Source organism: Python bivittatus, unplaced genomic scaffold (genome assembly GCF_059951505.1).
Source record: "Python bivittatus isolate LINGU-HERP-01145 unplaced genomic scaffold, Pbiv_v1 ctg000580_np1212, whole genome shotgun sequence".
NCBI lineage: Eukaryota > Metazoa > Chordata > Lepidosauria > Squamata > Pythonidae > Python > Python bivittatus.
Genome location: NW_028277087.1, coordinates 18,475,559 through 18,490,138, shown reverse-complemented (window position 1 = coordinate 18,490,138; position 14,580 = coordinate 18,475,559). Strand labels below are relative to the sequence as shown.

Genomic DNA, 14,580 nt, shown 5'->3' with positions numbered 1-14,580 from the left:
GCGTGGTGTGGCTGAGAGCTTCCCCGAAGCCCCATGCTGACCGAACCTGACATACCGCCCCCCTGAAAACATATCCCCCCCCGACTTTATTTCGGTTTTCCGGGGTATTTGTTGTAAAAGTCCCGTACTAGGTCCGGCGCTCTTATGTGGGTTTTGCTTACCCATTTGCTGTGGGACTTGGGAAAATGTTTCCATTGCACTAGGAGCTGGACCTGCCCCTTGTGCCTCCTGGCGTCCAGTATCTGGTTGACCTCGAAATGCTGCTCCCCACCGACCATGATGGGTGGTGGCACCCCCTCTGCCTTGTGCCAGGCGTTCCCCGGCTGGTGCAGCTTTAGCAGGCTGCAGTGGAACACCGGGTGGATCTTCCCGAGGCTTTTCAGGAGCGTCAGCCTGACGGTTACGGGGTTGATGACCTCTGCAATGGGGAACGGTCCCACAAATCTCGGGCTGAGTTTCTTCGATGTCTGGTGTGTCTTTAGGTTTTTGGTTGACAAATACACCTGGTCCCCCACTTTCCACTGCCCCTCGGGGAATCTCTTGCGGTCTGCGTGTTTTTTGTAGTCGGCTTTGGCTTTTTGCAGTGCCGCGTGCGCCGCTCGCCAGGTGGCGTCGATTTGGGCGAACCAGGCGTCCAAGGAGTTGATTTGGGACTCCGGCTGAGGCAACTCCGGCATGGGGACGAAGTCTCTCCCGGTGGCTACTTTGAATGGAGAAAAGCCGGTACTTTTGTGGACGGCGTTATTATATGCTACTTCCGCGAATGGCAGTAGCTCCACCCAATCGTCCTGTTGGTGTCCCACGTAGCAGCGCAGGTACTGTTCAAGCCCCCCGTTCAGGCGTTCCGTGGCTCCGTCCGTCTGCGGGTGCGCTGCGGAGGAGAGGGCTTGCTTTGTCCCCACCCGCTTCAGGAACTCTCTCCAGAACCGCGCTATGAAGTTGCCGCCCTGATCGCTGACGACCCGTCGGGGCGCGCCGTGCAGCCGGTAAACATGCTGCACGAACAGCCTCGCCAACCTCTCCGCCGTGGGGACTCGCCGGCACGCTACAAAGTGCGCTTGTTTGGAGAATAAGTCCGTAACCACCCAAATGGCGGTCTTCCCCTTACTCTCCGGGAGCTCTACTATGAAGTCCATGGCGATCTCTTGCCATGGGCCGTCGGGGTCCGCTACCGACTGGAGTAACCCCCTAGGCTTGCCTTTAGCCCCTTTCGCCGTCGCGCACACCGGGCAACCCCCCGAGTATGCCTCCACGTCCTTCCGGAGCGTTGGCCACCAGAACTGCCGCCGAATTAAGTGGAGCGTCTTCACAAAGCCGTAGTGCCCCGCGTTCCGGCTGTCGTGGGCTCTTTCCATGACCCTGCGTCGGCACCCCTCGAGTATGTACAACTTCCCTTTGTGCCACCACAAACCCTCTTGGCTGGTTAGCACTTCTCGGTTTTGCTTGAGCCAAGTGTCCCACTCCGCTGCCTCCGCAAACCCTTGCTTTACCTCGGGCGCTGCGTCCCGTCGCTCCCCCTTGGTCTGGCTCCGGGTCACCGCCTTTGCAGCCAGCCTGCTGGCAGGGATGATGGAGTCCACGATCTACTCTCATAGGCTGGCGTGCTGGGGCATGCGAGACAACCCGTCTGCTAGGAAGTTGCGTTTCCCGGGGATGTGTTTTAGGGTGAACCTGAACCTCCCGAAGTATTGGGACCACCGCGCCTGTTTGGGGGATAGCTTACGTGGGGCCTTCAGGCCTCGAGGTTCTTGTGGTCTGTCCACACCTCGAATGGTTCATTTGCCCCCTCCAATAGATGCCTCCACGTGGCTAGCGCCCACTTGACCGCGTATGCCTCTTTCTCCCACACCATCCACCTCCTCTCTGTCTCCGTGAATTTGCGGGAGGCGTAGGCGCATGGGTGGATGGCCCCCTCCGGGCTGGGCTGGAGCAGGACCGCCCCCGTTGCCACATCTGACGCGTCTACTTGTATGATAAACCACCGATCTGGGTCGGGATGGCGCAGGATCGGCTCCACTGTGAACCGCCGTTTTAGCTCCTCAAATGCCCCCTGGCATTCCGCAGTCCACGCAAGTGCCATGCTGGGCTTGGGGGGGTTTCCACTGCCCTTGGTTTTTAGTAAGTCTGTCAGGGGAAGGGTGATTTGGGCGAAGTTCGGGATGAACTGTCTGTAGAAGTTCGCAAACCCCAAGAAGCTTTGAAGTTGCCTCCGGGTTCGTGGCGCTTCGCAGCCCAGAACATCTTTTACTTTCGCCGGGTCCATCTCAGTTCCCTGACTGGATATCCGGTAGCCGAGGTAGTCCAGCTGCTCCCGATGAAACTCGCATTTTGATAGCTTCGCGTACAGCTGCGCCTTCAGCAGTCTCTGGAGCACTGTGCGCACCAGGCTCACGTGCTCCGCCAGGGTTTCGGTGTAGATGAGGATGTTGTCCAGGTAGACCAGGACGCCCTGGTAGAGTAGGTCGTGCAGCACCTCGTTTATTAGCTGCATAAACACTCCCGGGGCTCCTTTTAATCCGAACGGCATCACGGAAAATTGGTAGCTTCCGAGCGGCGTGTTGAACGCCGTCTTCCACTCATCTTTTGCGCGGATCCCGACCCTAAAGTAAGCTTCGCGCAAGTCCAGTTTTATGAACACCCTCCCCTTGGATAGGTGCGACATTAGGTCCTTCATCAGGGGGAGGGGGTATTTGTATTCGGTGCTGATTGCGTTCAGCCCCCGGTAGTCCACGCACATCCGGAGCGAGCCATCCTTCTTCTCCCGGAATAGTACCGGGGCCGCTAATGGTGACTTCGCGGGTTGGATGAATCCCCGCGCTAGGTTCTTGTCTATGAACTCCCACAGAGCCCCCATCTCCCTCATTGACAGGGAGTACATTTTCGGTTTGGGCAGCTTTGCCCCTGGCTCTAGCTCGATGGCGCAGTCACTGGGTCGGTGTGGCGTGGTGTGGCTGAGAGCTTCCCCGAAGCCCCGTGCTGACCGAACCTGACAACAGAGTGGGCAGAGTTAGACTAATGGAAACTACTGACCCTGACCTTAGCCTTACTACTACTAATATGGATGAGATAAAAATGTTATGTTCGAATACTGATAGAAAGTAGTCGTCTCTGGCCAAGAATGAAAGCTTGTTAAAAGGAGTGAAAATGCTTCTGCCCACTTGGTTGTAGAAAAGTGAGAGTTGGGTATGTCAGGAGAAAGTAATGGTAATATGGATTTGATGAGATCTTCAAAACATGACTTTAAAGAACAAAAGCCAACGTATGAAACAATATATGAATGTGGTGAATGCACAGATGGTTTGCAAGGTCAGAAAAGCATTGAGAGTAAATATGAATGGCGTTGGCATAAACGAGATTTAAGTATATTTCCCCCCCCTTTTTTTTTGTGGTTTCCTCCTGCCTTTACTTTCTTGTGTTACTATTTCTTATTCCTTTTCTATAATTTTACATAATGCTGCTGACCCCAAAAAAGAACAGGGTGATTGGTATGGATGCATATATGCTGTTCACTATGATTTCATAAGCCTTATTCTGCAGAAAATGTTTTTACTTATTTATTATTAAATTTATATGGCCGCCCATCTCACTACCATGACTCTGGGTGGCTTACAAGGTTAAAAATCCAAAAAAACAATACAAAAACAACCAAAAAATAATCACAGACATAATTAAAAACTTTTAAAAAATAAAACTGTTTAAAACCATTAAAACACAATCTGCAGGACAGTACCATTCATTTCCTAGACATACAGCCATTGAGCGGGCTCTCCACTAATGTCACCGGAACCCCAGGCCAGATGCAAAGCCATGTCTTCAGGCTCTTCTGGAAGCCCAACAAGATCAGGGTCAATCTCACCTCAGGGGGGATCGTGTTGCAAAGGGTGGGTGCTGTGGCTCTCCTGGGTCTACCAGATGACACTCCTTTGTAGACGGGACCCACAACATCCCCTTTCTGCCATATCTGATGGGACAGGTAGATGTGATGGGGTTAGGCGGTCCCTCAGATATCCTGGCCCCATGCCATGTAGGGCTTTATAGGTCATCACCAAACTTTCCTTAATTTAAATAGCTATACCTTCTCTCAAAGGAATTGTTCTAGTAGATAAATACATTGCAATCTAGGAAATTGCACGTTCTTGCCATTACTAAGAAAGTTATAAGGCAAAATACAAAACGTTGGTACTATAAAATGCAACTTCTTTTGGTGGCATAAGCTTTTGTGGGCTAAAGTCCACCAACTCTCTTGCAAGAAGCAAGGGACAAAATGTAATCCTGAAGATCCCCCCATAGAGTGGACCCCATAAGACCACGCTCAATTTATCCCTCCCTCCCAATCTTTTCTCAAATGTTCCAGCTGGGTCCTCTCACAGTGCTGTATTAATATTGTCTCAGGGGTTGGTTTGCAGCCAGAGGATACAACTGCTGTAGCCATCTTACAGAAAGAAGCATGGGCTAGACAAAATTACAAACAAAAATGAAAAAAAAAGTTGCAAAAAACCCTCCTTAAAATCAATAGAATTGCCTGTTTGGTCAGAATAATGCATATCTTTGTGAGTAATTTAATCCTTGCAGGTATCATATCAATTAGCTATACATGTTTTAAGAATGATTTAGAAGAAGTGCTTTGGACCTCACAGAAGATGCATATCACTGCTATTTATTAAAGTGCAAACTTGAAAAAAGATGCTGGTGCTTTAAATCACTAATCTTGGAAACTAATCTTAACAAAAATACTAATATTGCAGTAAGTGTATGATTTTTGTTAAATTAAGTGTTTCCTGGCAGAACAGACAAGTTAAGACTAGCAAACATCTTCCCCATTGCTTTCACTTTCCTTCATCATATACTGGTCAGACTACACCTGGAATTCTGAGTCTAGTTCTGGTTGCCATAACACAAAAACGATGCTGAAGAACTGGAAAGAGTACAGAGAACAACAACAAAGACGATGAGAAGCTTGGAGGCTAAATCCTATGAAGATCAGTTGGGAGAAGTGGGTATGTTTAGCCTAAAGAAAAGAAAGCTAAGGGGAGATATGATAGCAGTCTCCCAACATTTAAAGAGCTGTCACAGGGCAGAGGGTGTGGACTGATTTTCCATAGCATACAAGGGAAGGTCAAGAACCGATGGGTGGAAGCTTTACACATTGATAGAGATCCAAATTTGAAAGAAGGAGGAACTTCCTGACTGTGAGAGCTATTAAGCAATGGAACAGTCTGCCTCCTGAAGTTGTGGGTGCTCCATCAGTGGAAGTATTCAAGAAAAGATTGGACAGACATTTGTCCAGGGCAATATGAGGATTCTTGCACTGTGCAGGGGGTTTGATTAGAAGACCTCCAACCCTATGATTCTCCATTCACAATTCTGCCTTGGTGCATCAACACCTTGTCCTAATACAAGAAAGATGGTTTATTAATATCCTGAATGAAAAAATGACTGTAATGTGATTTATTCCATGTGGACCTTCCATAGCTGATCCGCTAGCTCCCTATGGAGGAAATGAGCCTTGTTCGGTTCTGCATACAGTAGATGAGAAACAGGCTGGTGTCTCTGGGCAGGAATCATACCTGCAAAATGCAAATTTCTCAGCCAGCCTCCATCTTCAGCAAACAGATTGGATCAATGGCCAACCTGGGCTGGTATGTGTTTGAAAGGTACCCAACCATCCTGCCAACAGACTGAGGCCAGTTAATTCTATGTGGAATGTCTTTAGATAAGTAGAAACCTTCAGAAGCACCGTGCTAAATAAGCAAGGGTGGATAGGAGCTAACTGGCGGAATTTTCATTCTGATTGCTCTCGTGTAGCACCGCTCTGCTAAAGTTGATCAAATGCAAGGTGAGAAGCGAGAGAGAAAGAGAGAGAGATAGTATTCCACTAGGCTCAGTTGCAGAAACCAGTTGCCAAGTAAAGGCATTTTTGCATTCTTCCTCATTACTTTCCTATTTGTGTGTTTCACCTCCCTGTTTGTTCACTTGTAGATCTGGTCCTGTAATTAGCTGCAGATCCCACAGCCTACATTTTGAAAGGGGGGCTTTCATGGCAAGCTTTTTCCTTTTTTTCCTCTCCTCTCCCCACCCCTCTTCTTTCTCTTTCTTGTGTGTGCGTGTGTGAGTGCGCGTGTGCGCGTGCGCGCGTGTGTTTATTCCAGCCTTAAATTCATTTTTTTTGTTACAAAAATCTTTCCCTCCTCACCCCACCTCTGCACATGAACTAAAAGGGAACAACGTTAAGAAATGCAAATAATGGCTCTTTCTTTGATTATGACAGTTAATTAATAGCAACCTGTTTTAATGAATTAAGTCACTCACGGCCCTTCAGCACTTCCTAAGGAGTAGCCAGAATCTGTAGGGATTCCTTCCCCCTTCCAATTGTATAGCGCCTAGACTCCAGAGCGCTATGTAGGCCCCTGTATAGAAATGTCCGCTTAATGATGAGGGAGGGTTTTCAAGCTTGCCTGCATTCAAAGATCACTGGTGAGCTATTCAGGGGCAGAAAAGGCCCCCTCTCCCCTGGCGAGGAGTAGTCACAGTTCCGCACCATTGTGTTAGCTGAGGTCCTTGATCAAAGGCCTCCTAGTGAACTCAACTGGGCTCTCTTTCAGACGACGGCCATAATTAAAACCACTAATTCTCTTTTAAAAGTGCTGCAGGATGCCATGTAGGCATCTGTTTGGAGTGCCCTTTGTGATGTCATAAGCTGTTAAGGGCTGGGGAGGGGGCAGGGAGGGAGCTTTTCTGAGCAAGATGCCAGTCACCGAGGTGCTTCATGACAAGGGTCCCTGTGAAGACCTTGACAAGGTCTTGACTGCACAGTTCCCAGCCCTGAATTTTCTCCTTCTCAGCTGCTGGGAACCGACCCTCAAAAGGGGTCTGGACTTTTTAGAGGGAGGTGGGGGTGGAGAAGTGCCAGTGGTGGGGGCAGCGGTGGTGGAGGTGGCATCAAGGGCAGCAAAGAGCTCAGGTTTCATCAGCCCATCTTGTGGGTCTTGATTGGTTTGGGCGGGTCACACAGGGAAGTACTCTTGCCCTCCCATCCTCCGTGGGCTGAAGATGCCCAGTGGAGCTTGCAGGGTGCAGAGGAAGACTCTTTGAAGAGCATCAATGGATGTAACAGTTCAGCTGTTAAGGAGACAAATAAATGGAGGAGGCTCATTAATTCTTTTTGGCTGTCTCTGTGCCTTTTGCCCTTTTATCACAGCCTTATTAGTCTCCTACTCATCTTGAATGGGGAGGGGCTGGGGGGGAAATGAATGGGAGCTGTTGAGTGCTAATTGGAAAAGGCTTTTAATCACAAGCTAAAGACTTTACATTGACTTGAAAGTTACTTCTCCATGGGAAGGGGCCCTCTCTACACACACCGACACTAACCCACACAGTCATTTTAATCTATCTACCAAAGCATGATAAAACTTGATTGGCCTTTAAAGGAATCTGTTGGTCTTTAAGATAATACAAGACGGCTCTTTTGTTTTTGTTTTCAACTGAGTATCTTGTAGCTCTATCATAAGTTCATTTATAGAAAGTGAAGTTAGGTCCAGGTAAGTTTGCTGATACATATAGTAATATATATTAATTTTCTCCTATTTAAATAACATGCAATTTTAGTAGCTATCCTTTTTTCCCAGGATGCTGAAAAATCTGTATATGTCCTCAAATGTTCCCAGTACTATACCATTAAGGAAGTTGATACTTGGCTAACTATCTTTTGAAGAAAATCCTCAATTACTTAGAAGTTAGAACCAAAATCCTCAATTACTTAGAAGTTAGAACCAAAATAAAATGTTCAATAATAGCACATGGAAACAAGCCATGCAGGATGCTGAAAGAACGCTTAAGAAGTATTTATTTCCTGCCCACCAATCAAACCTTTGACAATTGTTTCCTGCATTAGTTTAAAATTAGTGCCACACTTCATATTTCAGTTGCATTTGTTGGACCAACTCCAGGGCCACAAAGAATACCTCAATGGCAAAGCACATATTCTATATGCAGAAAGGTTCAAAAGTCCTAGTCCTTAGCATCTGTAATCTAGTTCGAATAATATCAAAAAATAGGGTTGGAAACACACAGACTATTCATACTCAGGTAAAGCAGCCAATATGTAAAACTCGTCACAGCTAAATGGATTAACAGACAAATCTTTTCAGCTATGGAATAGCCCAGTTATTGTCCTCTTGGAGCAGTGTTGTCCAAACTTGGCCACTTTAAGATGAGTGGACTTCAACTCCCAGAATTCCCCAACCAGCCATGCTGGCTGGGGAATTCTGGGAGTTGAAGTCCACTCATCTTAAAGTGGCCAAGTTTGGACAACACTGTCTTGGAGCTTTTGGGGCAATGGAGAGACTTCCAAGATCTCTCCCCCACCTTCCACTATGGACTACATCATGTAATCCCAAGACAACCTTGTGGCCTTTGGGATGATGTGGCTGCTTTTAGAAGCCAATATTTCAAAAGGGAAAGAGTGATGGATACATCCAATATGGCAGCTTGATTTTTGAAAGCAAAGTTTAATGTGCTTTTGTGGTGCAGTGTACTGATCCAGCCTTATAGGTCTAATTTAGAACAGCCCTCCCAGTCTTGCCTGGGATTTAAATCCTCAAACTGGCTGGGAAGTCCGGAGTGGAAGTCTATATGTCTGGAGAACACACAGGTTGGGGGAGTGTGATTTACTGACACTAGAGAGGGTAAAGCAATAATAGAAAGAATTCTACCTTGGCTGCCAATCGGCCCAACATTTCAGAACAAATAAGAGTGATATAGAAGCTGCTTTGGTTGAGATCAAGTGTAGAGGATATAGTAGAAAGAATGGGAGGAAGGTGAAAGTGATGCATCTGCAACTCGGCTTCTTTATCCTGCTTTCCCTGCATTCATGGGAAAAACTAGAGGTACAAGACCTGACAAACCTCAGCTGGCTCAATATGTTCAAATCACTGTGAGATGAGAAACTAACCATGGATAGCTTACAAAGCCTCAGCAAATTATATATAGATGGGTTTTGCATCTGTGTAAGAAAACTGTCTTTCTCTGGTAATCCACCAGGATATTACTAGGGATCTAGTAAGAAATCAGATTTTGGGCCTTGCAAAATGTAAGTGCTATTATCTTTCCTGCAGGATATCAGAGTCAGGATGATCAAGCTTCAGTTGTCTTGCTATTCAGGCGTTCCTCTCTCCTCCATTGCTGTCTTTTCCATCAGTGCTAATTTTATCTGGAACATTGCTCAGGGCTTGCAAGCGAACAAGGTTCCTGCTTAATGTTATCCAGTGGAATACGGCACTGGGAGGTGGGTAATTGTCTTCTTCATTTTCAGAACCAAAACAAATTATGATCCATCAAGCTATCTCATCTGCCTTAGCTGAGAAATCTTTCAGCTCTAAAGATCTGGGTGGCTTCAACAGCTTGTGTAGGTAAGGATATACTGAAATATTCATATCATCTCCAGCCGGTCCCATATTCCAAAATCTCTGATTGACACTTTACAAATTGTTCAGATGACTGGTCAGGCATGGAGCACCTCCATGCTGCATCTTATCACTCAGCCAACTTGAAAAGTGGCTAAATCCTCTATGCCAGCTGCCCACGGCACTTGCCCAACTTTTGCCATCCCAGGTGGAAACAAATGGTAGCTGCTTTTTGCATCAGCAGGTGGTGGGAAGGGAGATGAACCTGGGGGAATCCACCACTTGCCTGCCTTATCTTGACCCACATTAACATTGTAAGGACAATGCTACTTACTGGCCTCATTATAGAGACAGAGTAGGGCTTGGCCATTGGAGCAGCACAAATTATGCCAGCCTACTTTTCAAGGACTGAAAGCGTGTTAAGCAAGCCACGAAGAAGACCTTGAAAGCGTCAAATCTTCATCAGTCCAGAGGGCTGGAGGGAGAAAGATTATTTTAGGAAGACTGCAGAGAGATGCATGGGCTATGGCCTTGTTATATTACAGGAAGTGTCACCAAAATATGTAACTTGGTTGAAGAACAGTGATGGAATTGCAACACGTAAACTTTAGAAAAAAAATGAGCAGAGGGAACAGAAATGTGGAATGCTTTGCGATGAAAATTGAATTTCTAATTGGACTTGTTGCTCATAGTTCAGAAAGCTTGTTAGCATAAACCAAATTATGAAATCTTTCTAATGCACCCTCATTGTAAATGATTGTTTTTTATTTATATGTCACCAAATAGACTACACTGCAGGTATCCAGGAACCTTTTTATATTTGAAAAATGGAATGACTCCTATTTCACTGGGGTTAACTCAGGCCCTTGATAACCATGGTTTGCTTACCCGTTTCTCATTAAATAACCCCCAGTGGTTGATGCAACATGCAAAACCATAAAGCATGATTTCCCAGCACAGTGGCTAGGTTCACCTGACATACTAAGCCCTCACCAAAGAACCATAGTACAGCTTACTGTAAGGTGTAAAACCAGCTGGTTTTTAGGAGAGTGAAGAGTTCAGTCATAAAATGGATGTTTGTATGTACAAGGTTTCCAGTCCAGTTTCCGGCATAGCCAGTTGGAAAAGTTTCTGCTTAGAGGGAGATCTTCTGTTCATTTCAGAAGATAAGACTTGGGTAGGAGAGCCAAAGGGATGACTCAGCTAAAGCGTTTTTATGTCTCTGTGCACCTCTTTGAACAATAGTGTTTCTTAATTGGCTTTATTTTAAATTCCTTTTCTATATGGCTCAATACAGCAAAAAATAGACCGGCAAACATGTCATACGTGGATTGTGCAGGATGTGACCATTTTACTAATTCCCTGGACCGTCATGTTAGCCACACATTATCCATGCAATCAATCAATCAATCAATCAATCGGGAAAAAAGTATTGCAAAATACCATAAATCTTTCTCAAGTTCATGGGTGGGTATGTAAAATGTGCCATCAGCAGTTTTGAGATAAGAGCACACTTTTTAAGTGCTATTATGCTAAGAAATTATTTGTACCAGGTGGGAAATTATTCCATGAAATTATGCCTGCCCTGTATTTACTTGGGTGAGAGATTGTTGAGGTTGGGTGCAAGGGAACAAAATACAGAGACTAAAAATAATAACCCTTCTCCGAGACTCTGCCACAGGTAAGTCCTTGTTGCATTTTTGGGTGGGGGGCAGATCAAATACTGAACCTTGCACTCCAAATTTCACATGATGCATTCCTAAAGCAGATCCTGGCAGAAGGTGCCAATAATTAAGCGGAGGTGCGGTTAACCTGCTTTTAGTCCATGCATCCAGCAGAGGGCGCCCCAGAGAGGAATCGGGCTAAGGGGGCGGCTTAGAAGCCGCCTTGTAATTGTTTCCATCAAAATATGTAGCTCCATGCTTGGTGTGCATATTTACATTTTGGAATGTGATTCAGAATGCAGGCATCAGATTTAAAACTTTATTTCTTCGTATCGACACACTGGAGACGCTGGTTGATTTGCAAGTTGCTCTATTTACGGATGCAAGCTGTTAAATGGTTGGATTTAATTGTCATACTAGAGTGAGCTGGTACTTGTTTGTTATTTAATTTTTTATTGCTCCCTGGCCTTCTTTTAAAATGAAAAACACTGACTTGTAAAAGTGAAGAACAAACGGGGGAGAGAAACTGGCATTTTTTTTCGGGGGGGGCATAGTGGTTGAATATTATGAACATGTGTTGTTATTTATAGAATTAATATTTATCTAATATTTCTGCTAGGAATATTACGCTTAAATCTGGCATTTAACTTTTGAGAATGTTTGAAATGACTTCGCGTGCTTTCAATGAGATACCAAGGCAACGGTCCTGCAGAGTTGGCTAGCATTAGCTGGAGAAAGTAGGTTTTTTCCCCCCTGATAGACTTGAACAAGCCATTGAAAAAAGGATTACTGACTGTGAGATGGACATTCATTCTTTTCTCTCTTCAGTATATTATTTTAGCAGGCTTCACATCACTGAGAAACCACAACAGTTTACTCAAAGGCCATAGCAGGTCAAAAGAGAGATATAAGTTTATAATCAGAGTTTTTGTCAAACCTTTTTCAGTTCTCTCATTAGCCCCATTTTGCAGATAAGGTTAGAGAAAACTGAGGCTGAAAGATAAAGACTATAAATTCCAGACTGAGATTAGTTCAAACTGAAACTGCCCAGATCCATCCCTCATGCTGAGATGAAAACTTGCATTTGAACCAACCGTTGCCAATTCAGGTGTCAAATGGAGGCTCAAGAAAAGAAAACATCATTACATGTGGAAAGCTACTCTCTCATGGGAAAGAACACTTCCATGATGGTGGTTGTCACTTTTTCTGGTGTGAAGAAAATTCTGACATTCCCCAGATTGCTGTCTGAAGTGATAGGGACCTGACACTACAGAACGATAGAACCTTATTCGCATTCTTATGGGAACAAACAGACTTTTATTGATGTACATTTATATTTTTCCAGATGGCAGCAGAGTGTGGTGCCATCTAGTGGTCTTCCAGATCTTTGCAGCCTGGATTTGCTAGCCCTACGCATCATATGTTTATTCAGAAGTAAGCCCAGCTGAGTCCATTCAACTTTACTTTCAGGTAAGCGAGTACAGAACTGGAACCGGCATTGTTGTACTGTTTTTCAAGGGCTAGACAAGATATGTGGACTTCAACTCCCAGAATCCCTTGGCCAGCATTCTGGGAGTTAAAATCTACACATCTTAAAGTTGCTGAGGTTGAGAAACACAAATCTAATCCAACTGGAAGGAAGAAGGGCAACTTTTGGTTTCAAGAATCAGGTTCACCGTCAGACCAGACAGAATTCAAGTAAACTAAGGGTCTTCTGTAAAATCCTAGAGAACTTGATGGGGTTCTGTGAGAGACTGAAGGAGGGGGAAAGAGTTCACTTGGGCCCAGGCAAATTTCTATCACGAGCTTTGCCTTTTGATCAGGGGTTCTAGGATGGATGGATGGATGGATGAATGGATAGATAGATAGATCATTTTAAACCAAAAGATTCTATGGCCTGAAAAAGTTTAATGTAATCCTCTGAATTAGGGGAGCTGAACAAGCCATTTCTGTATCAAAGATGGCACAGTGAAATTATTTTAATTAGCAGCAGCAACATTATTGGTAATATCTGTATTAGCGGTTCGAGCCCAGCCTTCGCGCAGCAGAGTGAACTCCTGCTTCCTCCTCCAGTTCCTGTCAACCCAACAGTTTGAAAACTTACATGAGTAGATAAATGGGTACTCTCACTCCGGTGGGAGGAAAAATGCTGGCGGCGCCTTGCAAAAAGGAGTCAGGAGCAGTTGCCGGTAGCGCGGAAGCCGCGCTCGCCCAAAAAAGGCGCAAAGCAATGGAAACCCCGCCTCCTGCACTCGCCAGCTGGGCTCTGCTCTAGGAAGGAGGCTCTGGCAAACCACTTCCGAAACACCTTGCCTTGAAAACTGCAAAAGGACTCATCCAAAAGCAGTCACTGCAGAGTCGGTAACGACTGAGTGCAGATAAAAAACAAAACAAAACATGGGGAAGGGGATTTAGTCTGTGTCTACAGTTATGACTTCAATGCACTCTTCACGACATAACAGTGACAATTACGTGACCAGATTTATGCTCAGCCACAGCAATTCTTACAGGGTGGAGCTGACATGCTTCGCAGAAGAACCAGTTCTGGCCTCAGAAGTGTCATCTGGATAGAAGACCTGGCTGTCCTCTGCAGAAGAGCTGCCTTGATAAGAAAACAGCCCTCATCAAGTGCAACTTAGAATCAAACTAGAAACTGGGAGACCATGAGTTCTAGTTCCACCTTAGGCACGAAGCCAGCTGGGCAACCTTGGGCCAGTCACTCTGTCTCAGCCCTGAGAAGGAGGCAACTTATTTCCCATTTTGTGACTTGATGAGACCATCCCAGGGCGTGGAACAGTCTGTACTTAATAGATAGGCCCGCTGTGCCTCATTTTACTTCTTTTAAGAAGCTTCCTGGGAAGAGGATGTGTGATTGCAGCCAGACCTTTCTGCCAGTTGGGAGGAACAGTTTCCACCTGGAGTAATTTACTTCCATACCCTGTTGCAGAAGGCAATGTAACTACTGCCCTAAAATCTCCTCCTACTTCCCATTTGCTGGGGACGCTGAATCTGCTAGTAACCAGAGTTGTTTTCTTGGCTCAGCACAAATTTTGTAGACTGTCCAATCTCCCTTTTGAAGTCTTCTTTTTATGCTGGGGCAACTTTCAAACATATCTGTCTCCCTCCGAAGAGCTAACATGTTTATCTTCTGCATTTGTGGATAAACACCATATGCTTGGTGATGATTCTTGATATGACTGGAAATTTAATAAAGCTGCTCAAATATTTTTGTGGTTTCAGCTTTTCCTCTCCTCTCGCCAAGAAGGAAGACTCTCCTGGTTTCATAGGCATCTTTCAACAACTTTAATTTCATTTGTAGATTAAGAATGGAAGTAGCATTTCCACTTGGTTGGCTACTGCGATTGAAGGAAACAAAAACATTCATTGTTTGCAACATTTTGAAATGGTTTTCTTTCTTTCTTTCTTTCTTTCTTTCTTTCTTTCTTTCTTTCTTTCTTTCTTTCTTTCTCTTTCTTTCTTTCTTTGTTTCTTTCTTTCTTTCTTTCTTTCCTTCC

At 45.3% G+C, this 14,580-nt stretch overlaps 1 protein-coding gene across 1 annotated transcript in view; it reads left to right on the top strand.

The window, feature by feature from the left end:
- Positions 1-14,277, top strand: part of TMEM260 (transmembrane protein 260) — a 68,343-nt gene extending 54,066 nt beyond the window's left edge. Inside the window, exons 17-18 of the transcript XR_015797660.1 lie at positions 12,411-12,535; positions 13,576-14,277. The gene's annotated coding sequence lies outside the window, so the exon portion shown is untranslated. The remainder of the gene's footprint in view (positions 1-12,410; positions 12,536-13,575) is intronic.
- The last annotated feature ends 303 nt before the right edge of the window (positions 14,278-14,580 follow it).